General features: G+C 42.8%; 1 protein-coding gene across 9 annotated transcripts in view; it reads right to left on the bottom strand.

Moving 5' to 3' along the window:
- Positions 1-1,296: 1,296 nt before the first annotated feature.
- Positions 1,297-20,351, bottom strand: part of ALKBH1 (alkB homolog 1, histone H2A dioxygenase) — a 44,657-nt gene continuing 25,602 nt past the window's right edge. Inside the window, exons 7-10 of one of the 9 annotated variants that reach the window (XR_016020917.1) lie at positions 18,115-18,264; positions 11,980-12,033; positions 11,023-11,142; positions 1,297-9,919 (exon numbers count right to left, since the gene is read on the bottom strand). The gene's annotated coding sequence lies outside the window, so the exon portion shown is untranslated. Of the gene's footprint in view, positions 9,920-11,022; positions 18,265-20,351 lie in introns of all 9 variants that reach the window. The other 8 variants (XR_016020922.1, XR_016020915.1, XR_016020919.1 and 5 more) reach the window with 8 other exon arrangements.

The following is a 20,351-nucleotide window of genomic DNA, read 5'->3' on the forward strand; positions in this document are numbered from 1 at the left end:
CTCTTTCCCCACAGAGATAAGAACACTGTGTGGAGGCCAGCTCGCTGCCCTGAGAGCCGCCAGGTTCCCACAAGGCCTACCCAGATAAGGGCCGTGATCAGAGGCTAGGGGTCGGGCAGGGAGCAATTCTGAGTGGGGAGAGCAGGGAAGGGGGGTGGGCTGGGGACGTGCAGGGGAGAAGGGTGCAATTTCTAAGCTCTTCCCCTCTACGCTGTGTGTGCTGGGAAGGGTCTGGGCAACGGTGAGCTGGAGCAGGAGCTAGCTTGGGAAACTAAAGGATGTGTTTAGAGAAAGCACCGGAAGGAAGTCAGGGAGGCAAGATAGCAGGGACTTTGGAATAACAGTCGGACAATTCTGGGAACACAGAAGCTGGGGTGGATTTGGAGCCAGCTTTTCCTCCCTTCCTCTTTCTCTGCATAGCCCCTGGCCTTCCCTGCTCCTCCGGGAGGGATTACGTCTATTTTGCTCGTTAGGGAACATTCAGAGCAGTGCTCTGTACATAGGAGGTGCTCAACAAATATTTCTGTCATGAGTAAGTGAACAGAACTTTGTAACTAGAAAAAAGGACCCAAGACATAATAAACAAAAGCATTGTCTAATAAGGGAGTACTCAGGGGGGAAAGAAACTTTTACGACATTACTGCTCTACTCTTTGAAATCTTACTGATGGATTTGTTCTGTGCTGGTAAAGAGTCGGGAGGCAGGAAAGAGGTTTGGAACCACTGGACCAATTAGTATTAATAATTTCCCAAATGAATTCGTAGGAGGGGAGCTTTTTGTTTAAATGAAATTTTACCTTGAAGCCTAAACCAATAAAAAGAGATAAAAAACCAATAACGAAACCAACAGTGGCTCTCCTGCCCCATCCTCGCTGAAGAGCTAGTTTTCAAACCCTCATCTACTGCTACTCCAAGGTTACTAGTAAAGAACTGAGATTCAGATAGACGTTAACTGGAATTACTGTGGTAATCATTTCACGGTCTATATATGTCAAGTGATATTGTACACCTTAAACTTTACAGTGTTGCATGTCGATTATATCTCAATAGGACTGAAAAATAATTATTTAATTAAAAAAACAAAACCCTGAGGCTCAGAGAGGCTAAGTGACTTACTCAGGGACACGCAGCAGAGAAGCAAAGAAGGCAACCACAACTGAAAGGGCACCAGAACTTGAGTAAAAGCCAGCCGAAAACTATGGCCTGCAGGTCAAGTTCTGCCTGCTGCCTATTTACTTTGCACAGCCTGAGAGCTAAAACTGTTTTTAAATGGTTCAAAAAAAAAAAAAAAAAAAAATCAAAAGAAGAATAATATTTTATGATAGGTGAAAATTATATGACATTCAAACACCGATGTCCATAAATAAAACTTTGTTGGTACACAGCCATGCCCATTCATTCACTGCTGTTCGTAAATTATAGGAACACACTGGCAATTATGGCCAACAACGTCGGCTTCTCACCAGGCCCTGTCCTTCCTTCTATTATGTTAGCTAACACTTACTGAACGCTTTCTCTGTTCCAGGCCCTATATTAAGTACCTTTCAAGCATTATTTCCTCTATGGGATAGACTTTGATATTTTATCCTCATTTTGCAGATGAGGAAACTTAGGCTCAACGAGACACTGAACAAGGAAGTGGGTGGGGTCAGAATTCAAACTAAGGTCAGCCTAATTTGATAGTGTATTTCTTTAGTGTATGTGCTGCCGAAGCGAGCAAGATAGTGTATTTCTTAAGCAGCACGCTGTATTGCCAGTGACGGCAGGTGGATATTACCCTAGTCCGTGTAACATCCCTAAGAATGACACAGTGAATCATTCAGGGTCCTGTCAGCAAAAGGGAAACCATCCTGAGTACTTGAAACAGAGGGCGCTTAACGCAGAGAATTGGTGATAGAAAAGTGCCTTGGTCTGTTCTGGTTTTTATAACAAAATACTGCATACTGGGTGGCTTAAACAACAGAAATGTTTCCTCACAGTTCTGGAGGCTGGAAGTCCAAGCTCGAGGTGCCACAAGGTAGGTTTCATTCTGAGGCCTCTTCTCTTGGCTTGTAGGTGGCCGCCATCCCACATGAGCTCTTCTTTGTGCATGAGCGGCGAGAGCAAGGGGGCTCTCTGGTGTCTGCACCTATAAGGGCACTAATCCTATTGGAGCAGGACCCCGTCCTGATGACCTCTTTCAACCTTAATTACCTCCATAGAGGCCCTATCTCCAAAGATACTTACATTGAGGGTTTGGGGGAGGGGGCACAAACACCGAGTCCGTAAAGAAGGGTGAAGAAGGGAGAGGGTGGTATGGAGTTCAGGGACGGGGGTCCATTGGTTTAAGTTAGAACTGTGCTGGGCCTATCCAGAGGAGCTAGAGGCACAGAAAAGATACAGCAGCTGCTGAAGATGCTGCCCACAGCAGAGAGAGAAGGGGAAAAATACTCTGGCCTTTCCCTTTCTCCCACTTTCTAATCTCCTGTCTTCCACTGGCTAAGGTGAGTAGGAAGCCAGCTGACTCAGGAAGTCTGGGGACATGCAGTTGACAAGAGTCAATTCCACTTTGACTCAGAGCAGGGGAAGGAAAGAAACAGATCTGGGGGCTTGGATTGCTCCAAAGAGCATCACGGAAGTTCTCCGGCTCTATTTGACGCACATAGCTTAGCTTGCCATTACTCAAGGGCTGGGGTGAATTGCTTGCCCACTACTCACAATGAGTTAAACTATAAATTCCACATACATATAATGAAAACATTTCTAAAATGTTGTTTTTTAAAAGATGCCAAAGGGCATATATAGTATGATCCCATCTGTGTGTGTCTTACAGTAATTATTAACACTAGCTGTGGTAATAAACAACCCCAAAGTCTCCACAGCCTGATAGGATAGCAGATTATTTTTCACTAACAGCACAGTCTAACATGGGTTAAGGGTTCTCCCAAGTGGGTCCCCTCCAAATGGTGACTCAGGGACCTAGGATCCTGCTATCACGTGGCTGTGCTATCTCACAGGCCTTCATTCCTGTGCAAACGCAGAAAGCCATCTAGTCAGCAGAAGAATTGTGCAAAAGATTAGGCAGGGCCCGTTACAGGCTCCTTCTGGAAGTGGTGTATATCACTCTGCCCACCTTCCACTGGCCAGAGCCCAGTCACAGAGTTCTGACTTAATTGCAAGAGAGGCTGGGAAATGTAATCTATCTGCAGGCCCAGGAAGAAGAAAAGGGGTTGGTGGGCACAGAGCCACTGTGTTAGAATATATACAAACATGTGCTTGTATGTGCACACACATGTTTCTGGAAGGAGACATAAGAAGTAAGACCACATAATACATACGGATACATAAGAAGTAGGACCAGCTACATAATTTGGGGGCCCAGTACAAAATTAAAATACTAGGCCCCTTCTTCAAAAGTATTTACAATTTCAGGATGACAGTGGCAGAGCGTTAAACCAAGTGCAGAGTCCTTCTGAGCGTGGGGTGGGGAGACTGCAGAGGTAGTACACTCATGAAGCTGGTCCTGATAAGAAACTCCTAACACGATTACTTCTGTGGGATTTGGGGAAGGGAGGAAGAATTGACTTATTATATTATACTCGGGTATACATTTTATTTTTTTGGCCAGATACATGTATTACTGCAATAATTCAAAAGTATTTCAATCAATGGATTTGAGCCAAGAGAGATACAACACCTTAAAGAGGCAGAATGCCTTCCAGGTTAGCAGAGCTTGACACAGCAGCCTGATTGAATCCATTGATCTAGCTCAAGAAAGAATATGTCTGTTGGAGAGGAGTTGGCCAGCAATGGGTGCTTAGAAAAGGAGATGCGAAAAAGCAAACACTGACAGTTCCCATCTAAAGTTTGTCCTGGGAGGGCGATCTCCTATCTCCTGATATATATATATGTATCCTCATAGTTCTGGAGGCTGGAAGTCCAAGATCAAGGTGCCACTGAGGTAGGTTTCATTCTGAGGCATATATATATATATATATATATATATATATATATATATATATCAAATATACACAAAGGGTGCCAAAAAATGTGTACACATTTTAAGAAAGGAAAAAACTCCATCAATTGTAATACTATATACCAATAACAAAAGATGAGTACAAGTCACATTTGACTTCTGCAATTATAAGAGGTGCTCCAAGTGGTCACCATCAGCGTCCAGACACTTCTGATTACGGCCAACTACTGCTTGAGCATAGATAACATCCTTAAAATGTGCATACATTTTTTTGGCACCTCCAGTATGTGCCAGATTATATATATATGTCTTTAATTTTATGTACCATATTATGTAGAGAGAGCATTTTGTTAGTACACAATTATTTTATACGTTTAAATTTATGGCATTAACTTCTCAATCAATGAGAAAATATAGATCATGTTGATAAATTGAAAAACATTGAGATGATTGCCATTTATTGTGCTGTCAGCCTCAGCTTCAGCGCCAGTATTTTTGGTTTGTTTGCACTTCTTGGTCTGAACAGGTTAGGTTATGTTACCGTGACAGAGTGATGCCAACACTTCCGTGGCACGTAACAAAGGTTGACTTCTCACTGGGCTCCGCCTCCAGCAAGGAGCAGGCCCGCTGCGTGCTGCCCTCACTGCAGGGCCTGGCTGGCCTCACTGTGGCCGAGAGGAGAGAGAACCATGGGGAACATCTGTGAGCTCTTAGAGCTCTGGCTCTGAAGTGACGCAACTCCCTTCCACTCACATTTGATTGGTCCAAACAAATCACATGGTCAAGCCCGATGTCAACAAAGGACGGAATATAATCCTATCCAAGGAAGACGCAGTGAATACTCGTAAACTACAATACAGTCTATAGCACAGCAAAATACTGCAGAAATCTGGATTAACAGAAAAAAGTTAGAAATGATAAAAGCTCATCTGGCAATCTCAAGTACTCTAATTAAATGAACCCCCAAACTTGCAATAAAAACGAGGAAGTTTATTTCAAAGTCAAATCACTAAGCACTGACTTTATTACTTATCATAAACATAAAAGTCCGACTGGCACCACCCATCTTAGGACAGACATTAAACTCGCCATATTATGTCATTATCGCCATGTGATGAGTTAAGCATTCACTTTTTATTGCCCATCTGATTTTTACATGCTTCTAGAAGATACACCTGACCTTGGCTCCTGCATTCAACTGAGTACAGAGGGCATGTGCTCCAGAGCTGCACCCACTTGGAGAAGGTGCACAGGCCTGGAATTTCCAGTAAGAACCAGTGTAGAACTACTGTCTTCCTAAATGGTCAAGAAAATCATGGCAGGAAAATCCACTCCAAGGACTGTTCCAAAGCCTGGGTGACTGGTTATCATGTCCTGGTATCCAAATACAACAATAGAGAGGGATCGGAAACTCCAATACCTGGGGGGATCAGGCCGATATGGTTAGCGATGAAAAAAGGATGACAAACAGCAATTGACCCTCAAGTTCATGACCAGGAGGCTGCAGGGAAGGGAGGACACTGATAAACTTGTAGCACTGATAGCAGCTGTTGCTATATATAAAAAAACTTTTCAAAGTTGCAAACCAAATATGTATGTGTAATCTGCTGGGTATAAACACTGGCACTAATTTAAAATTCTGAAATACAGGCCATACGAAATACTTTTTGTAGGCTGTGCTTGGGGTGATCAATCTGTAATCTCTGAGATAGGTAACCACAGTCAAGGTCTTGGAGGAGGGAGGGGAAAGCTGGACAGGAGTAGAGGAGGAGTCCCCAGGAGGGAATGTGGGATGGGGCAGAGAGGAAGGAGGAAAGGGATGCAAACAGCAGCTAGAGGGAGAGGGACCCGGGGAAAAGACAGAGATGCTGAGATGGTATATTTAGAAAGTTCTGTGATCTGTAACCTCTTCACTCTTCTTTTCATAAAACCTTCAGGAAAAGAAACTTTCAGCATTGGCGCTTTTGGTGTCAGATTTGTGCTTTCTTTGTAGTACATTGCTTGCATTGAGACTGGCTCCAAAGGGGCCCAGTTACTTCTGAGTAGTGTTTGAGTCTCCACCTAACGCCACTTGTTCTGAGTCCAGATTGCAATCTGGTTTCCCAGATGGGAGGAGAGGCAGGACAGGTGGAAAATTCAGAGGTTGGGTCTTGGAGGCAGGCAGAACTGGGTTTGAATCCTGAGTCCCCGATTTATTTGCTCTAAACATTTCTGAGCCCCATCGTAAAGTGAGGACAAAAACAGTACCCACTGCACAGCAATGTAGAGAGAGTTACATGAGAAAATAAAGATAAAATGCTCTACAGAGTACCTAGCATGTAGCATGCACTCAGCAAAAAGTAACTGCCATTGTTATCATTGATATTTATACATTATTATTTTCATTTGTAATCATAAACCCACAGGGAGAGATGCTGATTGGCAAACAAGCAGCTGGTCAATCCAGTGAAATTTTTAATGTCTTATTAGAAAATGATGAAACTGCTTTCCTGGTTTATATGCATCCATCTCTCCCGTTTGGCAGTGTAAATCAGCACATAATTATTGCTTTACGCATGTCTGGCATCTTACCTTTTGTAGATACCTGTGCCACACTGTGGAGGAGAGGGATTATTCCCTGGCCTGTGAGCTCCTCTGGACAGGGAACCATGTATTAGCTCCTCAGTAAATGCCCGTGGAATGAATGCATGCCTGCTGCTGCAGTGACCACTCTCTCCCTCCCTCCTCCCAGACCTTTACTCAGGTAGCAAATTACCTGAGAGCAGCATTTCATTATTATGGGGGGAAATGGGCTCCCTTAGTTTTGGTAATAGGAGTAAGTAAGCAGGAGCCTTGCTCTGAGGAAATAATAGAAGACCTTCTATGGTTTAGTACAGGCCACTTTATACGGAGACCTTTATGACCAGTCTGTATCAGGACCTCAGGAATCTAGTGGAACCAAAGGTTCCAATATCCTCTATTCTTAGTCTTCCCCAACTGAAGTTAGGGAATTCTGTTGGGGTGAATCTGGATGGTTCTTGCCAAGAACCTTGCAGCGGCACTATCATTTAAATTAGGACTGCTGGAATAAAATCACCACCAAAGAGACATCTTCATTTATGATACAGATTAAAATGAACTCACACACACACACACACACACACACACACACACACACACACACACACTCACACACAATGGGAATGCTATAAGCCAAATTGAAAACAGTGATTATCTTGTTGTAGAGGCATGACTGGCAACTTTTACTTCCCAGCTTAAACATTTATGTGTTGGCAGCGTTTACAATAAGACACATTATTTTCATAAGCTGGAAGAAAAAATAACATTCTGTATTTCCATTTTGAAGGAAAAGAGGAAGAAATGAATGCAGCCTAGTAACTTGAGCACTCCAGGTGAACAAAACAGAGGTTATCTAATGATTGCTGCCTAAATGAGTACAGAAGCCAGGCAGGAAGGTGGCAGAAAGAAAGCAGGGAGAAGGGCTGGTGGCTCGTCCTGCCCAGCGAGGGAAGACAGAGGGATTGTGGGCGCAGGTCGGGGAGGCCGTCTTCAGGGGGGCAGACAGTCCTTCAGGAACAGCTGGGTGTGTCAGCACAAACCCTGCCAGTCCTGGCCAGTTTGGGGTGAATTAATTTAGAGATGGGGGATTGAGGATTAGTGATTTTGGCCACCAGCACAAAGTTATACCCGATTTCTTACTCTTACTTAATCTTTACACTGAAAGATTGCCCAAAGCTTCTGTCCTCCCTTGGTAAGATTCTGTGGGTCTGAGTCAGGAGCAAGATTTTTAGCCTTAGAAGGGAGATTTAGAATCAAGGTTCAGAACCAAAGGACCTGAGAAAAAGCATGGTATGCAAAGCCAACCCTTCCTGCTTTGCCATTTAGTTCAGAAAATAGACTGAGGGCTGTCCAGGCCCCAGTCACGGGGTCATCGTGTTCCATGCTGAGGACTCAGAGACAAGAAAACAGGCTTCTTCTCTCTGGAGGAGCTCTCAGGGGGAAACAAGGACATCTGTCTAAGAACCGCAGTTAAGGAGGTGGCTTGGTGGTCAAGAGGGCACTTGTGACCACAGTGCTCTTTCACTTGCTGTCCGTGTGACTATGGGCACACGATGAGCCCCTCTCCTCTCAGTTTCCTCATCTGTAAAATGGGGATGATAACAGTGCCTGGCTTTTAAGGTTATTGTGAGGATTAAATGAGACAATGCCTCTAGAACTGTCAGCGGAGGGCCTGGCCCCAAGTGCTCAATCAGCGTGGCTACAATCCTGCATAAAAGTGGTCGGGGAGCCCTGCGCGGGGACATGGGTTCTCCCACAGGGGGCCGGAGAAAGCCACCAAGAAGCATGAAGCAGGTCTTTAGGCAGGAGTAAGTTCGGTTGTTGTACAAAGGCGGGCAGTTTATTGCCAGCAAAGGAAGAGAGGCACGAAATATAGGGTGTGCTGGTGAAGAGTAAGTTGTTTGTCATGACTTAAACACAAGTGTGTGTTCTGTAGAGAAGCAGGGCAGTGGGCGTAGGTGGGGTCTGTGGTTGTGTGTGTGTGTGTGTGTGTGTGTGTGTGTGTGTCTGGCTCTGAGTGGCCTGTAAATGTCGGCTAGCCTCGTTTTTGAGGTTTCTAAGCAAAGAACAGGATCAGATATGTTGTTTTGGAAAGTAGGTTCTGGAAAAAATATCCGCCCAGAGCCTCTGGTTGTTTTCCCCGGACTGGTCACTAGAGGGATGCCTGGGCTCAGAAGTAGCACTACACAGCATGCTGCTGAGGGGGCACCACGGAGGCAGCCAAATCCGACTCCCATTGCCTTCACGCCGCCTGAGACAGACTTGCTAGATTGTAAACAAGGGCACTGGCAAGTTAGGAAGAAAAGAAATGCCCCTGATGTGCTGAGGGACTCCTGACCTCCACGCATCTAACAACTGACCTCTGCCTCTCCCTCCTCGCTCATCCTCCTCCTCCTATCTCTGCCTCTGGCCCACACAGAGTGTGTGGACACCCCAGCTTCTGTGACCAAGTTTTCTCCACATGCCTGCAAATAGCCACCATCGGTGCAGGGGTGCATACACTGGACCTGAGGGCGAGGACTCCACCGGCCCAGGGAGCAGGCTGGGCCATTTGGGAAGAGAAGTCTGGGCTCCTGAGTGCTCAGAGCCGTCTAGGGTCTGGGTAGGCATTGCCCTCGGGCCTGGGGGCAAACTGCCTCCAGGGGAGGGACGTGGTTAAAAGAGGGGCCCACGGATGTGTCCCCTTTCCCCCACATCTTGAGGAAAAGGATTTTGGATTATTTTTGTCTTTACACACAACGTCCAGCACAGAGCCTAGCAAATAGTGGGTTTTCAATACAAGCCACTGAACGACTTCTTCTCCTGCTCTTGACTGGCTTCTTGTGCGAGACAGCAAGTTCCTTTTCCTTTGTTGAGGGCTCGGTGGTTTTAAGAAAGACCCACAAGTTCTTTGACAACCTCCTGAAGAGATGAGCGTAATTCCTCTTGGGGGTGGAACTTTCTTGCTTCTGAAGAATAAAATGAAAGGGAAGGTCTCTGTGGTTCTTTCGCATGCATGTGACCTGTTTTCCCTGTGGGGTTGGCACCCCAGACGACTTCTCCATCGCTGGCGTCTTCCTAATAGTCTCATTCTTCTGCCTCTCCCTGTGTCCTGGGAACTTTGCTAACTGGACGCTTTGCACAATGCTCTGCTCATGCTGGGAATCGCCATGCTTCACACTTGTCATTTTGAGACTCAGGTTTTATTTTCTCTTTAGCTGGCCCTCTTTGTCCTAGCCTTTGGGGGTGTTGGGTGGTTAAATCACCAAGGCCGGTGGACCAAACCATCTTTACAGGAATGTCGTATGAAATGTGAAATCAACACTCTTTTTCCACAAAGACTGCATCAGGGAGAAGCATTCCATTTGATGGGTGGGAATGTGGTTGGAAATTACTTAACAACTAGCAAGCGATGGCAGAGAGCCTGAAGAGAAAGGAAAATCCTGTCATCTGTTTTGATAGCTCAGTAATAATATGTATAAATATTTCATATGTCCAGCTATTTCAAAGTCTGACTACATTTATTTCTTATCACTGGGAATCTAGTGAAATATTTATATTTTCTTCCTTCGCTTTCTTGAATATTCATACTTCTTGCCCACTGACTCACTATTAATATTGTCACATCTCGAGCCTTGGATATTCCAGTCTCCATTTCCTCACAGTTAACAAAGAAGCTTGCCATCATTTAGGATTCCAGACTAGTAACCTTGAGGTCATCTTTGACTTTTCTGAATTAGGTGTCAACAAGTTGCTCATCACTTTCACATGTCTCTTAGAGTCACCCTTTTACTTAGTTTTTGCACGGTTACTCGAGTAACACATGAACACAAAGTACGAATTACACAGAGTAAAAAGTGAGAGATGCCCTTGGTTGTTTAAAGGCACAAAGTCTTTCCATCCCTATACATACGCCCTTTACAATGTCACTTGGCCATTCACCTCATCAAGAGGTGGAGTCTATTTCATCCCTTGAGCCTGGGCTGACCTTTGACCTGTGCTGACCAATAGAATGAGACTGTGGCAGGTTGGTGGAGGGCCACAGCCTTGGCCTTCAAAGGTCTTGCTGCTTCTGCTTTCATCACCTGGGAATGCTGCCTAGGATACCACATAAGGAAGCCCGTCTAGCACCCTGGAGGAAGAGGCCAGGCAGACTGAGGCAGCCCAGCGGGCAGCCATCACCAACGGAATGCAGCTGCGTCGGTGAGCTCAGGAGAACCCAGCAGAGGAGTTACCTAGTCAGCCCACAGAATCAGAAAACACAGTGCTATGTTTTCATTGTTTTAAGTTCCTGGTTTTAGGGGGGTTGTTATGCAGCAAACGGTAACTGAGACAGTGTCCATCCTCCCTCTCTTGATCTTCCTCTTCCCACACACGATAAATATCCATGTGCATATAAGTATGTAAAGGTAAAACACGTAAGTGGGCTCACACTTTCATATTTTCATGTGAATATATACAGATTACAGACCTCTTTTAAATCACTACAGAGTATTTCATTGTGCACATGTACCACGAGTTACTTACCTACTCCTCGTTAACGGACAGTTAGGCTATTTCCGATTTTTCACTGCTCCAAGTAGCGTTGCAGTGAACATCCTGGAGCCTCGGTGTCTCCCTGCTCGGATGCATCCTGTCCACCACTGCCTGAGTTAAGGGAGGGGCAGAAGCACAGCATCAGTAGGTGCATAGGGGCCTTGGGGTAAGTACCTGCAGGGTTTTGGCCTAACTCCTACCCTCTCAAAGAAAGCAGAGAAGCATTTGTGTACCAGGACACCACTGCTCCTCTCCTCCTAGTCTCCTGGGCATTGATAGTTAGAGGCATGGAGATGACAGACCAAGGAGATTTATAAAGGGAGATGGAGGTCCTGCTGTGTTAGGAACATTGGAAAAGCATATGGCCCCAGCAGGCTTCTCTGCGGGCCTGTCACAGGGTTTGCGCTCAGATAGCACTCGCAGTTCCCTGGAGCGCTGTGCTGTCTGGGGGTACTCTTGGATCTCTACATGATTGGACGCGGTGTTGCAGGAAAGGGGATGGGTGTGGGTGTCTGCAATGGGGAGCAAGGCACAGGAATGAGCTTTGCTTCTGCAGCATTTCTGCCGGAGGTACGTGTGTGCGTGTCGTGGGGGCTGCTGCCAGGGTGCTATATGTGCCCGAGTGTGGATGTGACCAAACTCAGGGATATGCTACTGTTAAATGAAGCAAGGCATTGCCATGGCAACACAGCTCTCTGCTCCCAGCCAGATGCCAAGCCCTTAAATTATATTTTTTCTGCCTGAAAGCGCTTCAGTTGCCTCTGGTCTCCAAAGCAATGGGACTGTGGGGGCCCCAGATGCCTCACCCTCATCTCCAACCTTTCCACAAAGCCCAAGAGGTGATAAGCGGGGGAGATGTGGTTGGGACACTGATAAATTTTGTTTTGGGGGGTGTCTGGGAGTAGCCTCTGGTGAAGGGGGTTGGAGAGAGCCATGGACAGGCCTCACTTTTATTATCTTCTGGTCCAGTGATCTGGGGTTAACATTCGCCAGCACTTCATTCTAGAAGGAAAATTGTACAATGAATGTCAATAGAGATGCTAATCATTTCTTCAACTTATCATTTCCTTTCCTTCTACTCATTGTCCTTCCTTTGGTTTCGAAGAGAAAAGTACCCCTGCTTCCCTGGTCACAGCTGACTGGACTGGGAGTAGACCACTGACCCAAAGAATACCGAGCTGATTCTCTTCCAGCAGTTTGCATTTGGGTTAATTATCTATATGCGCAACCAACCTGGAAGGTCAGGGGCTGAAGGGGCCACTTGGAGGCAGCCCTGTGTAAGAGAAATCAGCAGCGGGTCCATAGTCAGATGGACGAAAACACACAGAGGGAAGTTAAGACCAGAGAGGGAGTGGAGGTGGGAGAGGTGGCAGTTGCTGTGGTCCCGACGTCCTTCCTGCTTCTGGTTCACAGCGAGGCTGGGTGCAACTTCCTGCCCTTGGTTCATTTTTGTGATTCCATAGGTTTGTGTCTTGTACTGGAATAAGCCCATATTAAGGCATGAGGAATCCGTGGATAGGGTGTGGCGGATGATGCCGGACGTGCCTTTTCTAGCTACATTCCCACTCAGGGTAAGGAGTGAATCAATCCCTCAGAAAAGGCTGCTTGGCCATGTGCATGTGCAGAAGGATGCTTGGTAACTTCCTGCACCTGTTTGCAAAGGACTTTTGTGATATGCAATGTCATGCTAGGAGTGTGACAAAGAAAACCTTCTTTGATCATCCAATAATGTTTTATTGAGCAGTTACTCCAGGTGTCGGGCAAATATCAGTGAACAGGACAGAAAAAGTCTGCCCTTAGGGAGCTTACTCTTTGGAGGATACAGATAATAGAGTGAACAAAAGATATAATAGCAGACATTGCTAAGGCCTTTGAACAAAATAAATGCATCTCTTCATGTGTGTCACGCAGAATCATAAACTATTAAGGTTTGAAAAAGTCCTCAAAACTTTCCAGATACTTTTATTCCCAGACGACCAATGAAACAGTAACCAGCGGCCTTGAGCCAAACAGGAAGGGAGTGAAGCTGTCTCTAGCTCAGGCCAGGTCAGCTTTAATGTCACTTCCTACGGGAAGCCTTTCCCTACCAGCTCTGGGTTAAGCGCCTCTCCCATCACACCTTGTACTTGGCCCATCACAGCATAGTTTAGAGCCTGTTTATGTAGGTGTTTTCTCCACTCACTGTAGGACCTGCCCTGCAGGCAGGAACAATGCCTGTCGCATGCACAAAACACGGTGACTCACAATTCATAGATGCTCAGTAGTTGCAGGATGAAGAAATAACAAGGGCTATTGCCTGCCTGACAGCATAAGGCTGATGTTTCCTTTATCTTTGTAGGCACTCCTACCTTGTGATCCCTTCAAAAGCAGTCGTTGGTTAATGACACAGACATGGCACGATGGTCTTCAGAGATAAGAGGAAAATCTTCCACAGCCAGAAACCTAGCAGACGGTTTGTTCCCTCTTTTCCAGCTGTTGAGACTGGAGCCTTGTTCTTGAGTGCCTCTTAAAAATGAAGACGCAAAGTCTCTAGGGCCTCTATCGGCTGGCTTTCAGGAAGTGCTTGATTACTGCTGATGGGAACTAAGGGAAGTGGCCATCCACTGGCCGGGCACACTTGCAGGCCTAATCTGACTTTGGGGACAGACAGTTACCACCTAATAAAAGGGAACACACAGTGCACCCAGGAAATGTACCCATGTACACACACCCACCAGTGTGCCAAAAAGAGTTCACCTCTCCTCTCTCTTGCCCTTACCAGAGAACTAACAGAAATAATAAATCTTAGGGCCATGTGGACTTCAACACTATCTGCCCAGCCATGTCCCTAGAGTGCAGTAGTTCTTTTCAGGGGACTGTGGCCAACACAAATTGGTTCAACCTTAAGGTGGGCCTTATGGCCCCAGCAACCAAAGCCCACAACCGGTATTTTCATGGCAGAGGTAGAACAAGGTTTCTAGGAACAGCAAGCTACCTGAGCTTAGGATATGCAAAAACACAATGGAGGCTGATTCTCTTGCCTGGATAGGTATGATCACACATCCGCTAGCTAACCCTGTAGACGTCAACTCAGAAACCAGAACTAAAGCTTCCGTAGTAGCAGCTAAATTGGCTGCTTTCTACATCACCTAACACAGTACCAGATCTTATTCATAATAGGGTACTTCCAGAGAGTTTGGAGAAAGACGAATTTCCTTCTTTTTATTATTGCGTATGAGTCTTTATAAGGTTTGCTATGCATAATTTTAAAAATTTATGTAAGTAATGCCTAAATATGTTCTTATAAAATTTTATAAATCGGACAACACAAAGCCTATAGAGTAAAAAGTCCCTTCTACCACCTCCCAATCTCTCTTCCCCACTGTTAAATTTGGATGTATCTTTTCCCCCATGTATTTACAAACATGTATGTGCGTACACAGATGACAGTATTTAGTTTTACATTGCCCTTTTATATATATATATATATATATATATATATATATATATATATATATATATGCAATAATTTTACATAGCTTTTACACTGTACATATAATTTTGCAATTTCATGTTTTTCAATAACCAGTATATCTTGGAGCCCTTTTCAAGTCAATCCATTATGGCAAAGGGCTGCACGGTTACTAATATTCCATAGTGTGTAAGAACCATAATTCAATTAACTCCTTCCCTACTGGTTAACATTTGGATTGTATTAGTTTTCCACTATTATGAACAACACTGGTAACGAACATATTTTTGCACATATCATTGTGACCCTTTAAGGGAAGATACCTAGAAGTAGAATTGCTGGGTCAAAATGTAGCTAAACACCGAGCATATAATAGCTTTATCAATTACATTTCCAAAGTAGTGAATAAGTACCCATTTTCACACAGCCCATCAACACTGGATATCATTCATTCAACACATATATATTGAGCAAGTACTATGTGTCAGGCACTGTTCTGGAAACCGAGGCACATCTCTGCCTTGTGGCACTTACAGTCTAGTGGAGGGAAACAATGAATAATTATTCATCATTTCTATTTTCTTAAAAAGGATTATTTCCTTCTTTAGTAAATTATGTAGAATTTTGTCATAAATGCTATGAAAAAATTGAGTATGGTAAAGAAAATTAGGAATGCCAGCGGGATTGAGATGTGGAATAGGGTAGTCAAGGAAGGCCTTACCCAGGTGATGTTTGAGCCTTCCTGGAAGGAAGTGAGTGTGAATTTTGAGGAAAGTGTTCTAGGCAAAGGAAACAAAACAGCCCAGTGCAAAGGCTGGGGGTAGGAATGTGCTCGGTCTCTTCAGAGGTGCAGCAAGGAGGCCAGTGTGGCTTGTACAGAGTTGGTGGGAGGACCAAGAGGAAATGGGGGGGTCAGATTGGGTAGGCATTTGTTGGCAACTGAAAGGACTTTGGCTTTAATCAAGAGGAGTGACATTGGCCTGTTTTGAGCACAAGACTGACAGGATCCCCTGAAGTATTCACAGCCCCACTCAGGCTACTATGTTAAGAATGAACTATGGGGGTAGGGAATGGGGTCAGCGTGGACGGAGTCAGAGGCCATTGCAATGATCCAGTTGAGAGATGACAGTAGCTTGGGGCCAGAGCAGCAACAGTGAGCTGAATGGAAGTGGTTAGGTTCTGGCTACTGTGAAGGTAGAGACAAGATTTACTGGGATTAGAAGTAGGGTATGAGTGACAGGAATCAAAAGATAATAATCTCTTTAATTTTGTCAAATGAACAAGTACAAATTTATATCTCACTGCTTTAAACTACATTTCCTTAACTACTAGTGAGGTTAGCATCTTTTCACATGTTTACTGGCTATTTGTTTTGTTTTCTTGAGTTGTTCCAGTTTGGTTTTCCTTTCCTTTCCTTAACACTTGATTTCCATACCAGAAATTTTTCCCATGGGATAGCTTTGCTTGCTGTTTACCCAAACTCTGAGATTAATTTCTCATTTTAGAAATATAGCATTGCAGAGCTGGTAGGTAACACAGGATTACTTGGTCAAACCTCCTTACAGATGAGCAAACTGGGGCTCAAAAAGGTTGAGGCTTAGTTGAGTGATTTGTTCAAGGTCACACTGGTAAATATTGGGAATGTTAAAATTTAGCTTTTCTGATAACCACTCTATTTCACATTCCATCTACTATATCATTTGACCTTATTAAGAATTTGTTTTACCAATAAAATGAATTGAGAGCCAACAAACTCATTTCCATGAGGGTTCAAATTTGGGTAGGATAGTTGATCAAAAATGTCAATAAAAATGTACTACCCAGGCTAAGAAACTACATTGGCATTGCTTTTTTCCACTGTATCCTTTGAAACAGAAAGAAAGAGGGAAGGTGTCTCTCCTGCCTAGCTGCTCCAGCCCTTGGTGCAAAGATCAATAATCATTCCTGTGGCTCCTTTCTGCCTCATTACCATTCTAATTTGCCTTAGTCAAATCTACCTAGGGTATTAGGGTTTTATTTTTTCTTCCTACTCTAATAAACCAACCTTTTAGATTAAGGGAAACGAAAAAAGGAATAAGACCAGTTTATCTTACTGAAAAAGGATTTGAGAAAATTAGAACCTGACGATCCAAGTCCTGCTAAGTCTGTTCTGTTCAGACTTAGCTCACTGAGGGCCTGCAATCCTTCTATGAAAACCCTAATGTAGGCGCTAGAAATAGGCAAGAGGCTCTACTGAAATAATAAGCGAAGAGCAATGAGAAAATCCACCTGAGCCGGACAGTTTAAAGCAATTGGAAGATCAGAGAGACTGAAAAGGCCTCAGACTGGAATGGAACTGATGAGGGCACACATTTAGAAAGGTGAGTGGACACTTTACAGAGCCGCTGCTGCTAAGCTCAGCGTGGGCCTCACTTGACCCTTTCAAAAGCATCACAAAGAACTCTTTCAAAAGAGCAATTTATGCTCGCCATAGCAAATCTGGAAGATATAAAAATATGGGAAGCCTCCAGCCTTTTCTGTGTACATACACAGTGTTCACACAAAAAACAGGTAAAATGCCACACGTGCTGTTTATCCCAGTTAATATATTGAGCATTTCCTCCAATTATTAAATATATCTCTAAAAAATGATTGATAGTGACTATATATTATTGCATAAAATAAATTCATCAAACAAGCCCCTTTTGTTAAATTTGCATTCTAACAAATTTTAGGTAGAGGGAGAATTTCAGGTCAAAGAGCATTTCTTTAAAAAAACCAAATATTTATTCTTTTTAAAAAAATGATGTAAAAAGATTTTCAATGTAAAAAGAAAAAAATCAGAAATACAAAAACAATCAAATAAAATAAGCAACTATAGTCCCATCATCATTCACATTTGGTACACCTATCCTTCCAGTTAAAAAAAAATATGTAAACATTCTATGCACATTTAGGCTACTTATGTGTGGTATCATCATTGGATTTTCTCCTTTAATAGTATGTATTTTCTCGTATTTCTTCCTGTTCTTCCATTACCATGACTTTTACTAGCCACAGTTTTCCACTGCATAGGCATGTTATAACCCACTCGGATATAAGTAGCACAAAGGCAGGTACTTTGAGCAAAGAACAGTGCCTCTTACAAAGAACAATGCTCAAAAACCGTTACTGAACGAATACATGAATTTAATCAAACAACTCCTTGTTGCTGGATATTGAGCTTATTTCAAACTTTAAATATTATAAGCATGCTTACACAAAAATCTTGTGGACAGCTCTAATTACTTTTTTAGACTCAGCTCCTAGACTAAATTCCTAGAAGTCAAATGTATTGAGTCAAAGGGTATACATTTTAAAACATAATGAGGATAACCATATAATTTATCATCAAACCAGATCACTTCTGAGAGGAAAAGGGGACATAATTCAGGACTGCCCTGGTCAAACTGGCATGTAGAATTACACATTAATATACGAAACTTTAGAGGTTATAGCAATTTACATTGCCACTGGCAGAGCATTAGAGCGCCAATTTCCCCAGGCCTAACATTTGTAACTCCACTCATGATACTACATACATCCTAGATCATAATGAATATACTCTGGCATTTTTAGTGTAAAATAATAAAGAAGAAAAAAGAAAATCTTACCCATAATCCTGTCTCCTCGTTTCAGGTTCCTTTCTAAGGGTCTAGTTTCCTTTTCTGGTGTTGGCAAATGTTTTCTGTAAGAGGCCAGATCGTATCTTTTAGGCTTTGTAGGCTACCTGGTCTCTGTTCGAATGACTCAACTTTGCCATTCTAGAATGAAAGCAGCCACAGATAATCTGTAAATAAATTAGTGTGGCTGTGTTCCGATAAAACTTTATTTATGGGCACAAATTTGAATTTCATATCATTTTCATGTGTTACGAATTATTACTCTTCTTTTGATTTGTCTACCCCAACCGTTTAGAAATGTATATTCCTAGTCTGTGGGCAGTACAAAAACAGGAGGCAGGTCATGCTTTGATGACCCCTCAGAAAAAGACTAGTAGACAGCTAAAACCTCAGGGGATCATGCTCATGTAAATGTAGAAAAATCGCCAATGTTTCCTTTTTCCTGAACTGCATAATTTTCTGCTTACTGTCAAAGTAGAGTTGCATTACATACATCTTCAACTATATGCGCCTCACAAAAATAAATATAAATAAAAATGAGAGAATTTAATTGTGCAAACAATTCCGCTCATCCCCCGACTCAATGAGCATAGCCACTGAGGGAGCCTGGGCTGAGAGAGGAATCTGCTGGTCTCTTGGCTGGCCTCAGTTTTTCCACATGCTTCTGACAGCATACATACCTCATTTCACGGAGTATGAGTTTACAGTTCAAATATGATTGTTTTGTACATTGCCCCTAAACATAAGCCAACGCCTTTATATGATATTCAACGGAATAAAGAGCAATCTGCTTTAATGACTGTTGGAATTATTAAATAGGATATTGGTTTCCAGTTGCTCACAGATAATGTGTATTATGGAAAATTTAAGGGATTTTTTTCCCCAGTGGTAATTTATATAAAGTTTTCTTAGCATGTACTAATTTTAGAACCTAATTACACAAAAGGGATGACTCTATTTTTATTCCTTAAAAAAAACACCTACCAAGGATTAAGGCATGACCTCAATATTCAATGCTCATTAGAACAAAAAGGCAGGAAAGAGGGGAAATGAAATTCAGCAAATCATGTCATAAGCAGCAGGTATCAAAGTGGCTTCCAGCTAGTCATCCACACAAGTAAGCTAGGATGTTTCTAAGGTCCAAATAGTAGTAAATTATTGGCACATCATGTTTCTAGAAAGGAGTACTAAATTCCCATTATCATTTGAAATATCAATATGCCTCTAGGAAGGTGGTAGTAAATATTATCTTCATTTTTATGAATGAGGAAACTGAGGTCCAGAGAAATGTAAAGTAACTTAGCTCAAGGTATAGGGAGTTGAGTTGGTGGGGGTACAAAGATGAAAACTTGGTGCTTCATGCATTTTCAAGCTGTCTACCATAAAAAAAAAAAAGATATGCTAAATCCGCAGCTAACATCATACTCAATGGAAAAACGCTAAAAGCATTCCCTATAAGATCAGGAATAAGGCAAAGTTGCCCACTTTCACCACTGTTATTCAACATAGTTCTGGAAGTTCTAGCCACAGCAATCAGACAAAAAAAAAAAAAAAAAAAAAAAAAAAGAAATAAAAGGCATCCAAATTGGAAAGGAGGAAGTAAAATTGTCATTATTTGCAGATGACACGATACTACTTGTATACAGAGAGAACCCCAAAGATTCCACCAAAAAACTGTGAAAACTGATAAATGAATTTAGTAAAGTAGCAAGATACAAAATAAATATTCAGAAATCAGTTGCATTTATATATACCAATAACTACCAGAAGAAGAAATTAAGAAAACAATTGCATTTACAAATGTTTCGAAAACAATAAAATACTTAGGAATAAATTTAACCAAGGAAGTAAAAGACCTGTTCTCAAAAAATTGTAAGACATTGAAGAGAGAAATTAAAGAAGATACAAATAAATGGAAACATATACCATGCTCACAGATAGGAAGAATTAATATAGTTAAAATCTCTATACTACCTAAGGAAATACACAGATTCAAAGCAATCCCTATCAAAGTACCAATGATGATTTCCACAGAACTAGAACATATACTACTAAAATTTATATGGAACCATAAACGATCCCGAATAGCCATGGCAATCTTGAGAAATAAAAACAAAGTGGGAGATATTATGCTACCGGACATCAAATCATACTACAAGGCTACAGTAATCAAAACAGCATGGTATTGGCATAAAAACAGACCCATAGATCAATGGAACAGAATAGAG

This window comes from Rhinolophus sinicus, chromosome 3 (genome assembly GCF_057876585.1).
Source record: "Rhinolophus sinicus isolate RSI-liver-muscle chromosome 3, RSI-T2T, whole genome shotgun sequence".
Classification (NCBI taxonomy): Eukaryota; Metazoa; Chordata; class Mammalia; order Chiroptera; family Rhinolophidae; genus Rhinolophus; species Rhinolophus sinicus.